Raw genomic sequence first — 17,346 nt, forward strand, 5'->3', positions numbered from 1 at the left:
AAGGATGTTTCGTATTTTTGGATGCAAACATTTGCATAAATACTTTTATACCCCAATGGTTTTGAAGGAAATGCATCAAGGAGTAAGTACGTATTATTGGAGATGTGGAGAAGGCTTTTATGACTCTTGTCCTAGGCTGCAAGACATTAGGGGATATTTGAGAGAGGTACTTGAAAAGTTGTGGCTGGAAAAGGCTCAGTTCACACAGACACTGTTATTTTTAGGAGATAAATGGCTGAACATTGAGAAAGTGTTACTTTGGAAAATTACTGATAGCAGTGAAAAAGGTCATAACCAAAAACTGGTAAAATATAAACCCACTCCAGGCAGCAAAGGTGCAGGAATTAATATACCAGATCTATACACAAGAGGCACTATTACTGGAAGGTAGATGAGTGAAGAGATTTGTTGAAAAATGCAGGCCATGGCCAACAACACTATAAGAAGCTACCCTAGAAGAGCATAAGAGAACCCCGAAGGTTTTCAAAAACTACCAGCCATCACAATAAAGTTACTGTGGCCTGAGAAGAGTGCAACAAGGTTTCAATGTAGTACATTGACCAATAACATAAGACGGCAGTATGATATTCTGAAATATGGAATACTACTTCAGATGATCAAACTTTCAAATGTTTGACTATCATATGGCCGGGACCGTATGATTGAACATTTAAAAGTTCAAACATCTTATAAAAAAAGTAAAACAAAAGAAAAAAATAACTTCATGTTTTTACCAGGGGGGCAAGCCCCCCTGCAACCCCACACCCCCTGATATTTAAATATACTAACTCCCAGATGACACTACATTGTGAAAGAAGGAAATCTTCCCATTCCGTGCTGTGTGGAGATCTCCGTTAAAAACGTTTGAACTTAAAAGTTCGATTATATGGTTTCGGCCATATGAAACTCGAACTTTTGAAAGGTCAATCATATGAAGGGGACCCATATAGACAGAATATGATATGTATATGTACATGTATTAATATGGGGGAAATGAATATTGTCAACTCTGTAATTCATCAACTAAACAGATGGTTGACAGGTATGTGAGACTGCAATATATTCAGAGTAGATGAATATGCTGTTTTCCTAATATTCTGTTTTCTTAATATTCTGTGATCTCAGAATTAATATATATAATTAGAAGGTGGTATGGGGCCCCTGCAAAATGATTTTTATTTAATTTATAATATGCTAAAATTGTTGTTTGGTGCATGCATAGTAGTGTGTAGACATTTGCAATGTTGATGTTTTCTAGCTGACGCTGTGAACATTGATCTTTGGATCTTTCACAAATAGAAGAAAATGGTTATATAAAGCAAAAGTGTCAAGAGAAGATGTATTTCATAAAAAAGAAACTCCTTTAAGACATACACTTCTGCAGCTAGAAGGACCATGTTCATTAGCAATGAAGTCAAAGCCACTGAAAATCTTAATGGCAGACAATGCAAGCCAATTCAGCTATTAAAAAATACATATAGATGTCAGCTTTGTATGAACTTAAAAAAAGATTGAAAAATGGCACAACAGGCTAAGTAACTCCATAAAAAAGACAGCAACATAACTGCCTTTTTTGGACAATGTCAAACTGCAAGTACTTCCAACATAACAAATCAAAACCAAAAAAATCTAAAACTATTACTGCTCAATGCTAGAAGCCTAAACAAAATATCCACTCCCTAGAAGCTCTCTTTACCCTAGAGAAGAATGCTGATGTCTGTGTGGTCACTGAGATGTAGTACAAAGCCATGGTTAGCACACCAACAGTGCAAGATTATAATGCCTTCCACACATTTAGACCAGCTACTTCACAGGAAGGGACTAAAGGTGGAGGTGTCTCTATTACATCAAAAATAAATATGCTTCAAGGCTGGTCAAACAGGACAATGCACTTGAGCTGCTCCATGTTCAAATCACCATAGGTAAAATCCAATACCACTTCCTTGCAAGCTATAGGTCCCCATCTATGACCCAGAAAACCCATACCATGTATTTAAATTTATTAGAAACACTAACCATCCAACCCAACACCCAATATTCATGGATGACTTTAATTACCCCACTATAAACTGGGAATCCTATATGACATCAAATGTACATGCACAGAAATTACAAAAACACAAACTCGCTGGACCAGATAGTCAACACACTAACCAGGGGTGCAACCATACTGGATCTGGTCCTCACTAATATGGGAGAGTGCTGCACACCCCCTACTGTAATGCCTTCCCTGGTAAGGTCAGACCACAAAATGGTCTCCTTTGAAGTAAAAATAAAACATGGACCCCAAACTATACTGGGAATATTCATGAACTATTCTAAGGCTAACCTACTGCTATTAAGTGCAAATCTGGCAAAATTTCAAGCCCCCATAAACCCCGAGAACACTTCTGCCTATGTAGAACTGTTCACAGATATCTTGTACAAGCATGTTAATAGCTGCATAAAGGCAGCTACACCCACCAGGAAGAATCACAGAACTTACTCAAAAAACAAGCCACCCTGATGGAATGACAAAATCAATCGGATGTATAACAGGAGGAAGGAAACCATGGAGAAAATTAGAAGGTGCAGCACCCAGCTTGATAAAAGCACTCTCATCAAACTAACCAAACAATTAAGAGGACAAAGTCCTTCCAAAGCCAAATTTGAGGTCAGTTTGGCCTCCCAGGCCATGGACAACCACAAAGCATTCTTTAGCTATGTCCTCAGCCTCAAAGGTAATACAAACTTGTGTGCAGAATTCATTGTAAATGGAGCCACCTATACTGAGCCAGAAGATATAGCAAACCTCCTGGCTGATAAATTCAGCTCCAACTTTACTCCTCTCTCCCCCTCAACCTTCTCTCAGGAAATATCATCAAATATAACTCCCCCTAATATCACTAGGGAACAGGTCCTTAATGCTCTCTCTCTAAGTCCAAGAATACTGCACCAATGGGCCCAAACAATATCCCAGTATAACTTCTAAATAACATGAAACTTGACCTATCGGGACCTCTGGAATTACTATTTAACTGTAGCCTCCAAACTGGCTTTGTGCCTCATGAATGGAGAAAGGCAACAGTCATCCCTCTGCACAAAGGTGGGCCATCTACAGACCCTGGAAACTACAGACCCATAAGTCTCACTAGTCATATATGTAAAGCTATGGAAAGAATTATCATGGAGATGATCAATAGAGATCAATAGTAAACCTCCAGACACTGGACCCAACCCAGTTTGGTTTTGTCAAGGGTAGATCATGCCTACTCAACCTGGTGGACTTCTTTGAGAAGGTCACCAAAGCAATGGATGAGGGCAAAATTGTTCACACTGCCTACCTTCATCTGACCAAGGTATTTGAAAAAATACCCCACTTGGGCATTGTTGACAAACTCAAGAGGTTAGGTACAAACCTGTATGTTATCCAGTGGATAGCCAACTAGCTCATCGACAGGACCTGGGAAGTCAGAACTGGGGAGTCTACCTCTATAAAGAGGCCAGTCACAAGTGGAGTACCTCAGGGATCAGTCCTTGAACCGCTCCTTTTTGGCATTTACTTCTTAGAAGTCAAGGCCAATGTCAGTGGTCTCTGACTGACTAAGCTTGCAGATGATTGCAAGTTAGGAGCTGTCATTGAATCTCACACTGACACAAACGTTCTCCATGAGGGGCTGACAAAGACAAACAACTGGTGTCAGAGCCATGGACTATTATTAAATGCCAAGAAATGTGTAATAGTATCCTTTGGCTAGTCATCCATCCCTGGTAACTATCATATTGACAACACACCCCTTAGAGTTTACCCATTAGTCAGGGACTTAGGGACACACATAGATAGTATTCTAGCTGTTGATCATCACATGTCTACAGTGCTGAGGAAATCATTCTATGTTGTGTAACTTATAAACAAAGGTATAACATCTAAGTCCAAGGAAGTCATTGTTCCACTGTATTCGGCATTTATCAGACCTATCATTGAGTAAAATGCTCCCTTTGGTATATACATAACCAGGCATATCCAACAAGTGGAACATCCACAGAGGTTCCTTACTGAAAGAATACAGGGTGTAACATGTCCTATGCAGACCGCCTCAAGGCCCTTTCCCTGTATTCTGTCTCCTACAGGCTTTTGAGGGGAGATCTATGCCTGGCATACAGAGCATTGTCAGACCCCACTCTGATGGACCTCCTGCATATCCACAAAAAAAGTATCAGAATTACCCATTTTAAAGAATTTAACCTTGCCTGTGATATAACTAGGACCTACTGAAGAGATAGGTATATATCCCAGAGACTACCACATCTATGGAACAGTATCCCCATCCATGTGAAGCAGAGTTCCTCCCTAACCCAATTCAAGTGCAACTTGGACAATTGGATGGGAAACTGGAAATTCATCCCTGGTTTGGCATCTATGTCTCTAATGGACACAGGTAACCTGTAAATGGTTCATCTCCCAGGCCCCTGTTTACACTTATCTTGGGTACCAGAACTTGTCAGAGATTTTGGGATGCATGGCTAGGGTTAAAAAGGCCCTTGTAGTCATTAGCCTAGTAAACAACTATGAACCTATGAACCTATGAGCCTGTGATTAAAAATACTGGTGGAGACTACTAAGACTTACTTCAAAGAGACAATGAGTGACTTGATCTGCCCTGAATGTACTAAGCTGTCCTTAGCCAGGCTGACTGCTATAACAAATTCCTCCTTCCTGTGTTGAATGAATGGTCAGTCACACTTTCACATTGTCTGACACCTTGACTTATCATGGTAGTTTAGTCTGACACCCATCCTATATCTAGGAGAGAAAAACAAATTCAACTCGGGTCCCCAGTGAAAAAAGTGCTTTCTTATTCATTTCCTTTGAGGATGAGTCTAAGTAAGTGCAACAAGTACTTTTTAAGTGCTGAATACAAGAAGATATGTATAAGATGAGATGCAATTATTTTTGCACTTCATAATCACGCCAAACAACATAGTGAAATTGATAGAAGTAAGAGGCTATATATCAGCTGGGAATGGGATGCTGATAGTCTTAGTGGGCTTATAAATTGGAAAGCAAATGGCATTTGGACATTTTAAAAGTAAACTTTGTTTCCATTTACTGAATCATTACAATAAAAAATGACAAGGAGGGGAAATGGAAGGAGAAAATGGAATACATCACTGAGTATAACACAGAGCTGAGCACAGTGGCAACGTGCTTGCATTTCATAGTTTCATAGTTTAGTACTAGGCTATCAGCCCTGAGGCATTTGCAAGCCTAGCACTAGAGATGTGGCTTTCGCCACCCCATGTAGTGGTACTAAGGTGTACAGAATAAATTTAAATGCAACATGCTCATAGTTGCCCAACTGGCCCTTAACCAGTCTGGTCTGCTCAGTCTGAACATTTAAAGCAGTGATGGGACTCAAACCCATGATACTGTGTACTATAGTGAAAGTACTGAACCACTACACCATGACAGTATATATTTCTGTGACCAAAGAATATGGAAGGGTGACTCTATACAGCTGCTTTTTCAGTTGTGTCTGCATTCCTTAAAAAATGTGTCTCTAACTGAATAGTGCTGTAGGCAATTACATGTGTTCACATATTCTTAACATTCATCCTGAATTTAAACTTTTCAGATTAAGAGAACATTTTCTGAGGATGACTGACATTAGTGCCTATTTTACCACACAGTAACATATCTACATGTTCTAAGAAAATCCAAGAGGTTGTTGGATAAATGGTCCTTGAGATTTATGGCAAAATATAATTTGCAGTGCAGAAATCCAGAATGCAGAAAGGTGAACATAAATGATGAAACCACATCCATGACTTTCTCATAATTGACATGTTTGTACTCAGCTGGGTAAAAGTTGAAGCTAACCACAATTGAATTACTATAGTATGCCTTGGATATGTTTTCTAAAAAATAAAATGGCATGCATTTTCAGAACCATAGCTAGCTCATCGTCTTGTGCCCTGTGCAGATCACTAAGCTCTTTTCAAGGATGAGGAGCAAAGGGCTCATGACCTCACTCTGTGTTTCAGCATTTCAGTGCTTCAATCAAGCCATAAATGTAATCATCATCATTCAAAATCATCAACCACCTTTTCTCCATCTTCTGCATGGGGTCAGGGTGTCTTATCAACTGTCACCATCTCTCTTGATCCAATGCCACTCTCCTACCTTCTTCAACACTTATGCCTGACTGCCGCAGGTCTTCTGTCACACAGCCCAGTCACCTCATTGGATGCCCTTGTTTTCTCTTGCCTTCCTCCTGTCTGCCCCAAATCTTCTTCACCAGATTCTTTCCTGCTTTCCCACACATGTGCTCCAACCACCATAATCTGTTCTTTTTGAGCTAGTCTGCAATTGGAACTACTTTGGCTTCTGCTTTGATCTCTACATTTCTTCATCTGTCCCACAGTGTGCATCCTGCCACCTGTCTCAGGCACTTCATCTTAATCACCTCTAGCTTCTTCAACTGCTCTGCCTTTACTGCCCAGGTGTCTGTACCATACAGTAGTACTGGTCACACCACTGTTTTATATACCTTACTTTTCAGCTTCTTTGGCATTCTTCTATAATACACTACTCCTGACATTTTGTGCCAGTTGGCTGCATCACCTCTGATTCTAGTTTTGACCTCTCATTCAGACTTCCCTTCAACTCAACCACCACTCCAAGGTACTTGAAGCTGTTAACTTGTTCCACAGCTTCCCTTCTCCCTCAGTTCTCAACTTCTGTTTTCTCCCATTTATTGTTATTACAACTGTCTTGTTTCATCACATGTGCCTTCAGTTTTGCATCCCATTATCCTATCCTTTGCTGAAGTTCTTCCTTTGCTTGTAATGTCACATCATCTGCATACAGCAACTTTGTTGATTTGTCCCCTCAGACCTGTTTGCTAATGTAGTCCATCACCAGTATGAGAAGCAGTGGGCTCAGAGATGAACCCTGATGCACATTCACTCTCTCTGGGAGCCCCTCTGTGACTGAACGCTGTTTGTACTTAAGTCATCGGGTCCTTGTACATAGCCTGCACTAATTCTATCACTGTTTCTGGGACTTCAAACCACTGCAGGACTTCCCAAATCAGTTTTCCTGGGACCTTGTCATATGCTTTCTCTAAGTCTAGGAATGCCCAATTATACTCTTTCCTTATCTCTAGCTTCTTCTCAACTATCTGTCTCATTGTAAACATTTGTTCAGTTATACTGCATCCTGATCTGAAACCAAACTGCTCATCTCCTATCTAACTTTCTACTACTCTGTGCATTCCTTTATCAATCAACCTCTCCAGAGCTTTCATGCAGTGTGATAGGAGTTTGATACCTTTGTACTGCCTACAGCTGTGAAGTCTCCTTTGTTATAGCTCACAGTCTATTTGGACAAAGCAAAACAATGTGGAGGTAAAGGCCCCAAAATAAGGAAACACATTAAATACTGCTCTTATAAACTTACAAAGTTGCTAGAATAACAGGCTTTGTGGTATGCATTTTCTGAAGATTATTTGGACAAAGCAAAACAATGTGGAGGTAAAGGCCCCAAAATAAGGAAACACATTAAATACTGCTCTTATAAACTTACAAAGTTGCTAGAATAACAGGCTTTGTGGTATGCATTTTCTGAAGATTATGAAGTCTGAAACTCAAATGCCTGGGATTATTTAATTAGTTTGGTCCTGAATGATATTTCAGAAAACCAAAAAAATTTATGAGAAGCAGACAAAAAATATGGACATTCTGAAAAAATCTGTACATTTAAGAGGTATGCACTTTACTCTAGTACTATGGTACTAGTATGCTTATTATCCAGACAGCTGGAAAACACCTTTCCCTCCATACTGCATTGAGTATCTTCAGGAGCCATGTCTCCCCATCTCATTGAAAATCGTTAACATATCTATTGTGACCTCTTTTTAGCTTGCTGCTTTCCCTGATATCATTTCCCTTAGTGCTGTTCTTACTTTTTCTAGCTTGGGCTCCTCCTCTTTTTTCATCACAGGCTATGTCTGGGTCAGTACATCTTCTGTGCAGTTTTTTTCATGCTGTGGGCCTACTGTTTCACTGGGGATTATTCTACCCCAGTGCCCTTTCCTTACTTGGAAAAAGTCTACTCGAGCTGCATGTGGACACACTTGTATGTGATCTAGTGATTGTCTCCCTTACTGAGCCATGTGCTGTACACCCTCAAGCCATTTTCTAGTAGACGTCTAGAATGGCCTCTTCTTCTTTGTTCCTGTTGCCCCACCCATGTAGACCCAAGCAGCCCTCATATCTTAATCTGTCTGTCCTGATATGTGCATTTAAGTAATTCATTATTAACACCAACTAATTTTATCCTGCTTTGTCTAGTAGGTCTTGCAACTGCTGCTTGAATGTATTATTTTCCTCACTATCGCAACCCTCCTGCGTGGCACAGGCTGATATTATGAATAGTACCCTATCATTACACTGGAGTCTGATTGCCATGATTCTGTGACTAATGCAGATGACATCCCCCTCTGTCTTCTGAAGTATCTCCCTCACCATTTCTAGTTTGTCCCCCTCCTGAGGAGTAGTCTTCTGGATCCCAAGCCAAATAGTTTTGCTGCTCTGCCTTCCATCCTATCTCTTGGATATATAGGATGTCTAGCCTTCTCCTTACTATTAGGTCATCCACTGCCAAGCTGCATCATGACAGTGAACCTACATTGAATGTAGTAATTATTATTTAATGTTTTGAGGTTGATTTGTTTTACATTCAGCTTTCACTCAACAGATCTATCCCACATAACCCAGGCAGAGAAACTAGACACCTCCCAGCCAGTAGCTTATTAATCTAGGGCTGCTGGGTTTCATGGTAAGCACACTCTGGCCAATAGGAGCACATGCATTCCTCCCACCATTAGCATGGGTCCCTGGTATAGGTTAAAATAGGCTGTGCCCTCAACCTACTTACTATTTGCAAATATACATTTCCATTTGTCAACATTATTCAACATTGCCAAATCGCTTAGAGCCATATTTAATACCATCGAGTGTCTAGCCTTGACATGGCATGCTGACACAGTCTGTGGTCCATGTTCTCCTATGTTGAGTATACTATACCCACAGTTGATGCCCAAAGCAATTTGTCATTACAATTCCCCCCTCCGATAGGTACCACAGAGACGGTTCTGCTGCCCACAACTCCATTCATGGATGAGTTTGAGGTGGAAATACTCAGCATGTTTTTGGGAAGTAGGAGAAACCCCACAAAGACACAGGGAGAATATGTCCATCTTTTTTACACCCTTCCCCGGTGCTTAGGCCTGAATCTCACTGGACTTTTCTTTACTCTGTCATCCATTGACATCTTCAGTTTATGATTGCTCTCCTTAAGTATGTTAAATTGCTGCATTTATTTTACGCATTATTTTTGTTGTGTGCTACCATTTCATTCTCCCTTTAATACTATTATTCCTGTCTTTATCCTACTTTTCTCACCTTTCCTCTTTACTTGCCTCTGGTCTTTCTTACTTTGTTGTCTTTTCTTTTTTTTTTTTTTTGTTACTTCAGCCATCTCTTGTTAGCTACCATAGATGTGGTCTACATTCTACTACTTAGCAATGGCATTTACTTCTGATCCTACTTTAACTATTTATCTTACTGCTGGTCACCCTGTTTGGTCTATTTTTCTACCAGTGCGAGACATCACACCAGCACATTTGTTGTCCTTAAGGGCAAGCTCCAAATATGCCCTATTGATTCATTTATCCTCCAGTCCACTTAGGTTCATAGGTGAATACTAGGCTAACTGTCCTGAAGGGCATTTTAAGCTTAGTTAATAACCCTAGGTCAAAATTAAACATTGTACCTTGTGTCTATAAGGAAAGACCTTAACCCTTATGTCAATCCCACCCCCCCACCCTTGTCATTCCTCTTTGAACTGAGAATTGAGAACTGGTGAGGGCTATCACCTAAAGTGAGTTCAGAATTCTAACTGCCATACCATGGATGACACTGTCATATAGCTGCAGCTCACAAATACATGCAAAGTCAGAAAGAAATTCCTGATGAAAAGACCAGTAGCATTTCTAGAGGATGGCAACTTCCATGACTTGAACCAACATGGGTTCATGACCAGAAGGAACAGTCAGTCCAAGCTGATAAAGGGGTCGATTTAGCTGAACATGACAAGCAGTATCAGTAGGCATAGTTCACCTGGACTTCATCAAGGTCTTTGACTAAGTCCCACATACAAAGCTGACAGGTAAACTGGAAGGCTTAGGTTGGGACAAAGAAATACTGAAGAACAGTATAAATGTATGTTTAAATGGCAGGACACAGAATGTTGTGGCAAGAGAGACAATGTCAAGAATTAGAAGAGTGACTAGTGGAGTACCTCAATGATCTGTCGTGAGTTTAGTACTCCTCAGTCTGTTTGCCTTAGGCATATCTGAAGGAATAGAGAACTGAATCAACGTCTTCACTGATATGTGCAGCAGTGGATACTGAGAGGAAGATTTTAACAAAGGATTTAGAAAGGCCGAACAAGTGGGAAGAAGGTGGCAGATGAGGTTAAACACAAGCAGCTGCAGAGTAATGTACTTTGTACACAACAATCTTGGAGTGAAACAAGAACTTCAGAAACAGGGTCTGATGGCAACAGAGCAGGAAAAGGATCTGAGATGTTGGTCTCACCTGCTTTGCTTTGTTTAAAAAATCAAGAAGATAATGTAAGTGGTGCAGCAGTTAGCATTGTCACCTCAGAACAAGAGATTCTCCATTTCAATCCTCAGCTGGGGTGCCTTCTGTGTGGAGTCTGCATGTCCTCCCTGTGGTCATGTGGGATTCCTCCGGGTGCTCCGGTTTCCTCTTAAAAACATGCTGTAGGTGGATTGGACACTCTAAATTGGCCCTAGGCATGTGTGTGTGTGTGTGTGTGTGTGTGTGTGTGTGTGTGTGTGTGTGTGTGTGTGTGTGTGTGTGTGTGTGTGTGCCTTCAGTGGAAGGCTGGGTGCCGGGCTGGCAACTCAACACTGTAAAACTCCACTGCCAATCATGAGCGGACAGTTGACCCAATGTGGCAACCCCTAACCGGGAAAAGCCGAAAGAAGATGAATGTCTAACCAGTCAACTTGTTATCTCCCTGCTAACTTTGACTACTATATGAATTAAGACTGCAACACTGAGTTTGTTTGGCAATTGTCTTCATCTTTTCACAAAACATTTCTTTTCACCATGCCTGGGAAATTGATTGTATAAATTAAAATGATTTTCCCCAAAATGATACTGTATGTGCAGTGAAGAAAATATGCAAGGCCAAACAGTTTTCAAAATAATATGGCATGCTTTGCAAGAACAGTTAAGTGATGACCTTTTATTAAAAAGATTTATTGTAAATGTTCAGCTTAGATATTAATAACATATAGCTGTGGGCTTACTGTAAATGGCATCCTGTTATAGAAAAAAGGAAGTTACATTGACATTTCACGCAGAAAATTTGCATCTCAGGGACTTTTTCATCTCAAGAATAACTTGGACTTTAATATTTGCCATTTCAACAGAAACTGTCCAGGCTAGAAATAACCAATGGACTTTTTCATGACACAAACAGAAACCAGAAGAACAAGTCACAAGGACATTAAAAATAATGCTGTTTGAGATTTAAAAGAGTATATAAACTGGACAGTATTTTCACTCTTTAGTGACATCTTTGACTATGTGTACATCAGTCATTACTTTGTGCTCTAGCCTGTGTTATAATATAATTGAAATAACTCTGACAGTATTAACTGTTTGGCAAGAATTTGTACTAATACAAATAAATATTAATGGATACTGTAGTACGGTGTCTGTCTGGTCAGCTGCTAATAATATTTTACAGTGGTGAGCCTAGCCCAATGACCATGACCTTTTTTATCCGTTACCAACAGTTAATTTTTCATAAAGGCCTTAAATTTTCCATGAGTTCAGCAGACTGACAGCTCCAGTGCATCAACAGATCAACAGTTCCAGTACTTCATTGGTGGATACAGAGTGACACGGTAGAAGCTGTCCCGCAACATTCCACCATGAATTTGTCTGTTGAAGGACACTGTGTCTTCTAAGTGACTTCAGCCTGATCACCTGTTTGTAATCTACAAAAAATACGGTAAATTCTTCACAGTTATAACATGGATGCCAGTAAAGACAGTTAACTTTACAATGCCCACATATTGTACATGTAAATTTATATGGCTTAAACCTTCTGTGTCAGACATGAAATGTAAATCTGAAATGTTTAATGTTCATAATTTAGATAACAGTTGTGTTTGTAAATGGATAAATGCCTATAATCCATATATAAAATGTGCAGCAATTCATAAATACTGTTTTTGTATGTAGAAGTAACTTTACAAACGTATGTCTATCTTGTCACAAGAGTCTAGCATGTAAGCCATACCATAAGATATATCCTATTTTAATAAACAATCTGTTTGATTCTAGCATTGTTAGTTCTTCACATATACAACAGTCAAATGTACCTTCTGCAGTCATGCCTTTGTCAGATATAATGCAAACTGTTGCACATTTTCTTTAATGTCTTAAGGCTTTACCTAAATCCCATACAGTACAAGTGTATGCAATTATTGTCAGCAATGTAATAAAAATGTTATTTATACTAAATATTGCAGATGCACAAAAAGAAGAAAGTTCTAACATAGTAGAGTGTGCTATTAATATTAACCTTTTCAAGAAAAGGTTTTCACAGCTTTTCAAAATTTCCCTAGGGGCAGTAGTAAGGGACAATAATGCCATTTAGAGGAAGAGACTCAGCACAGCATTCAGACTTAACATAATAACATTTCTGGTTTAACGTAACAATCAGATAGAGCCCAACATTTACTAAGGACACAAGCTACAGAGGTTAATCTGACAAGGCAGTTACAAAAAGCCCAGCAAGGTTTTAAATGGGTACAAAATGCATCAATTGACATTGGGCAGGGTTCAGCAGAAATTACAGTTATTTCTCCTGCTGATATATATCAATATCCTTTTTTATTGCAGACTCTGCCTTAGTGGCAAGGCAATAAAGGAATTTTGTTTCAATATGTTGGCATTTAAACAATGGTTGACATACACTGTGTGGACTATTTAAAATGATGCTTTATTTAAATGTTTTTTTTTTTTTTTTGCATTCACACATGCCAGTTTGGGTCAGAAGGGGATTCATCGACAGTGTTGGCAAACCTTTAAAACATGCTCCAGTACTACGGGAGTTATTGGCATTGATTCCCAAAATGATTTACAGGGAAAGCTTAGTATTGTCAAAATCAAAGTACATATAAAATGTAATACAGAAGAGGCTAGAGTAAATGCTTTGGCAGATGTCAAAGCAAAGCAAGCAGCTGAAACTGGTGAGTGTCTAGACTCACATAACTGTTTTAAACATACAGACAAGGTAATGCCAGTTTCCACCATTTAAAAAATTAAAAAAACTATCTGAAAATGACCAGACGAACAGTCTAAATAGCATGACAGAAAAAAAAATAATGTTTTAGTCAGGCAAGATGGTATGTTTAAGCATTTCTGTAAGACAGTTAATGCCATTCTGCAAAATGCAGATGCAGCTTTAAAATCAGTTTCTGCAAGACAGATAGATACAGACTCAAAGATTACACATCTCAAACTTCACCTGGACCAAATCAAAGGCAGAGTGCTGGACAGTTTAAAAGAAGTATGCAGTATTGCAGATGTACATAGGAAATGTACAAAAACAGCTTGTAGACTACAAAAAGCAGCTTAATGCTTTAAAGTCTAAAGATAAAAATTAAGCCTAAAGATGTCACAGTTGTTACAGGTGCAACAATCTTGTCTACTGTAGGGCAATGATGGAAACAGGAGACAGCCACAGACAGTTAATACACTGTTTTCAAACAGGTAAATCATAAATAAAAAAGAAAAGCATATATGCAAATAACCTGCAAACATCAGGGTACACAGAAAAAGGAGGTAAGCAATAAACAGAAGGAAGGACAAACCCCATGCCTTACTGAAAAGGGTAATTACAAACACTAACAGTATAATAAAAATGGTAAATTATGACCAGTAGAATATGGGGATAATCCTCCCTGTAACCCAGATCATGGCAGGCAATAGGCATTAAAGCAATAAATTAATGGAACGCATGTTATCAATTCACAGCAAAGTATAGGGATCTTTTAAACTCAATGTAAATTAATTACACAAAGGAGACAGGAAAAGACACAAAAAAATATTATTTTACTGGTTTAATAAGTCAGGATGGATTCAGAATAAACACAGAAATAACCTACAGACATACAGACACAGAGTAAGGTTAATCCACATACAGTGTAAAGTTAAAGTTAATACAGATACAATAAATACATTTACAGTTATGCAAATGGTATATGCAAAACTAAACAATTGCAATGTAATGTTGGGTATGTAAGTCCACATCTATGTCTGGAAATGGAGTTACATTTAAGGTAGTATCTGTAACAAATCCTAAATGACAAAAGGTTCTATGGTAACAAGAGAAGGTCAACCCCCCCACGTTAAAAGTATAGTATGTTTCCAAAGGCAGCTTATGTATACAGCAAACAGGATCAATATTGGTAAAACACAGTGAGTGTAATGTCATATTTTCAAAAGAATGTCTTACAAAAAATATAACAGCAAACAGTCTTATAAATAAACTAGTACAGCAAGAAAATCATTAGTTAGACTGGTGCAACTCCCATCCTGAAATGAATACACAGGAATACATACAGGTAGTAAAGTACAAAGTCATTAAAAAACTTAGACAAATAGCATTTTTCAGATAATAAAAATCCAAGCAAAAGCAGCACACCATGTTGGTTCATAAAAATCAGTGTGAGTTAATAACAATCAAACAGTATCAGTACAGTAGCAGTTTGCTAACAGTCTTAGGAAAGTTTAAATTTGTTTCTATAATAGCAATCTATGGACAAGACAAGGCAATCTAAAAAAATGTACATACAAAAGCAAATGCAAATAAAACAGTTGAAAAGAAAAAATGGGGAGAGATACTCAGATATAATAGATCACGAGAACAGGGACATCATGATCGGATACATGATTTCAATATATTTTTGGGCATGCAAAATTTGTATGCAAAGGCACGTAACAAGTGAAATTGTTGGGTTTTTAGCCACATTCCTTACAGAGGAAAAATGCCATTACATGCAATCCCTGTAGAGGTTATGCATACAGGTTTTATGTTTAAAGAATCTTATAAAAATAGAGTTGTAAAACAATCAGCCATAAAAAAAACATTTACAGTTGATGAAAATAGAAAAAGGGATACACTGTTTTCAAAAGAAAGGAACAGTCAGGGTTGCTACTTTACACCAACTCTGGTCATGTGAAAAAGCTCGAGTATAAAATAAAAACAGCATGGGAGTTAAAATATTTCTTTTAAGGAAGAGATAAAAGTGGAGAAATTCTGTTACATAGAGTATGCAGTTCCAATAATGAGAATTGCTCACACATTACTAGAGGGCATGGTAAAAAATCACCAGAAAAAGAAGGAGATTCATGATAAAAAATAGGGAAAGATTTTAAAACAGCTGGACATAGGAAATGGTGTTATTTCAGGAGCTGAATTATTTAATTGGTATGGTGCCACTAAGCCAATATGGAAATTTACAAAGTTGATAAACATTTTAGCAAATGCTACTTATGGAGCTATCTCAGATATAACAGAGAAGATGTGTTAAAAAGTTGTGTTAATAAAAGTATTAATCAAGTAACAGTCATTGGTAATGTAACATTGTATGACGAGATAGCATTGAATGCAAGGGATCCATATGTTGCAACGGACCAAGGGATTCAAAGTATTGAAGATAGTATTGTGTTGTAAATTGCCTTACAATTTTCTTAGTTTTAATTAAAAAGGGGGGATTGATAGAGATTGTATAAATTAAAATGCTTTTCTCCAAAATTATACTGTGTGTGCAGTGAAGAAAATGTGCAAGATCAAACAGCAGTTTTCAAAATAATATGGCTTGCTTTGCAAGAACAGTTAAGTGATAATCTTTTATTAAAAAGATTTCTTGTAAATGTTCAGCTTAGATATTAATAACATATAGCTGTGGGCTTACTGTAAATGGCATCCTGTTATAGAAAAAAGGCAGTTACATTGACATTTCAAACAGAAACTTTGCATCTCAGAGACTGTTTCATGTCAAGAATAACTTGGACTTTAATATTTGTCATTTCAACAGAAACTGTCCAGGCTAGAAATAACCAATTGACTTTTTCATGACACGAACAGAAACAAGAAGAACAAGTCACAAGGATATTAAAAATAACATTGTTTGACATTTAAAAGAGTATATAAACTGGACAGTATTTTCATTCTTTAGTGACATCCGTGACTGACTGCACATCAGTCATTACTTTGTGCTCTAGCCTGTGTTAGAATTGAAATAACTTTGACAGTATTAACTGTTTGGCAAGAATTTGTACTAATACAAATAAATATTAACAGATGCAGTAGTACGGTATCTGTGTGGTCACTGCTAATAATATTTTATAGGAATCATGTAGTTAGTACATATAAGGGAATTAGGTGTGGTGGGTTTAGTATCCAACTTGGATACTGGTGTGCAATGCAACAAGCTCCACTGCAAAGAGTATGATGGTTCTTTTGTGTGATTTCATGAACAAGAATACGTTTTTGATCCTTTAAGCTCAAGAGGTTTATTATATTTAATAGATTTGGAGATGGCTTGTTACACTGTAATCCTTTTTGCATTTATTGTAAATGCTGTCTACTCAGATTACACAGAACTGTGTATTGTCACACATTACAGACCAAGTCAACCCGTTTCTATATTAGCTTTCTAACTAGTTTCTTTAATGTTCTGGACATTAACACTCTGTTGTTTCTGTTCCATTTATGGTCGTTAGAAGCCAGCTGACTCTATGCTTATATGTGTATTCTGCATATGGTATTTTCCTTTGATATGTTTGCATATGCTCATTTTGATGTTTTTTATTTGCATTTCTTTTTATTTTGAGCTATTATTTATGAGCCTCCATTGAAAACAGGCTATATAGCAGGATAGTTTTTCACAGTAAGCAAAGAAAACTAAATGGAAAGAAAAGGTAAAACTCAATATCTACACAATCTTTCTGCCACCCCCATTTACCATAAACAGTATACATTCACTTTATTATTGGATGCTTGTAGCACATAAATGGCACATACAGCCAAAGACTGCAGCAGAGTTAAGAGGTTGAAAAACAGATATTACCATTTTGAGGTTTTACTGAAGTCAGCATGAGAAATCAGCAATACATGTCACTCTACACCTTGTACTTTTTGCTCAACTGAACATAAGTAGTATATTTCATACACCACTATGTTTA

This window comes from Protopterus annectens, chromosome 6.part0 (genome assembly GCF_019279795.1).
Source record: "Protopterus annectens isolate FY-2018-M chromosome 6.part0, PAN1.0, whole genome shotgun sequence".
Taxonomy (NCBI): domain Eukaryota; kingdom Metazoa; phylum Chordata; order Ceratodontiformes; family Protopteridae; genus Protopterus; species Protopterus annectens.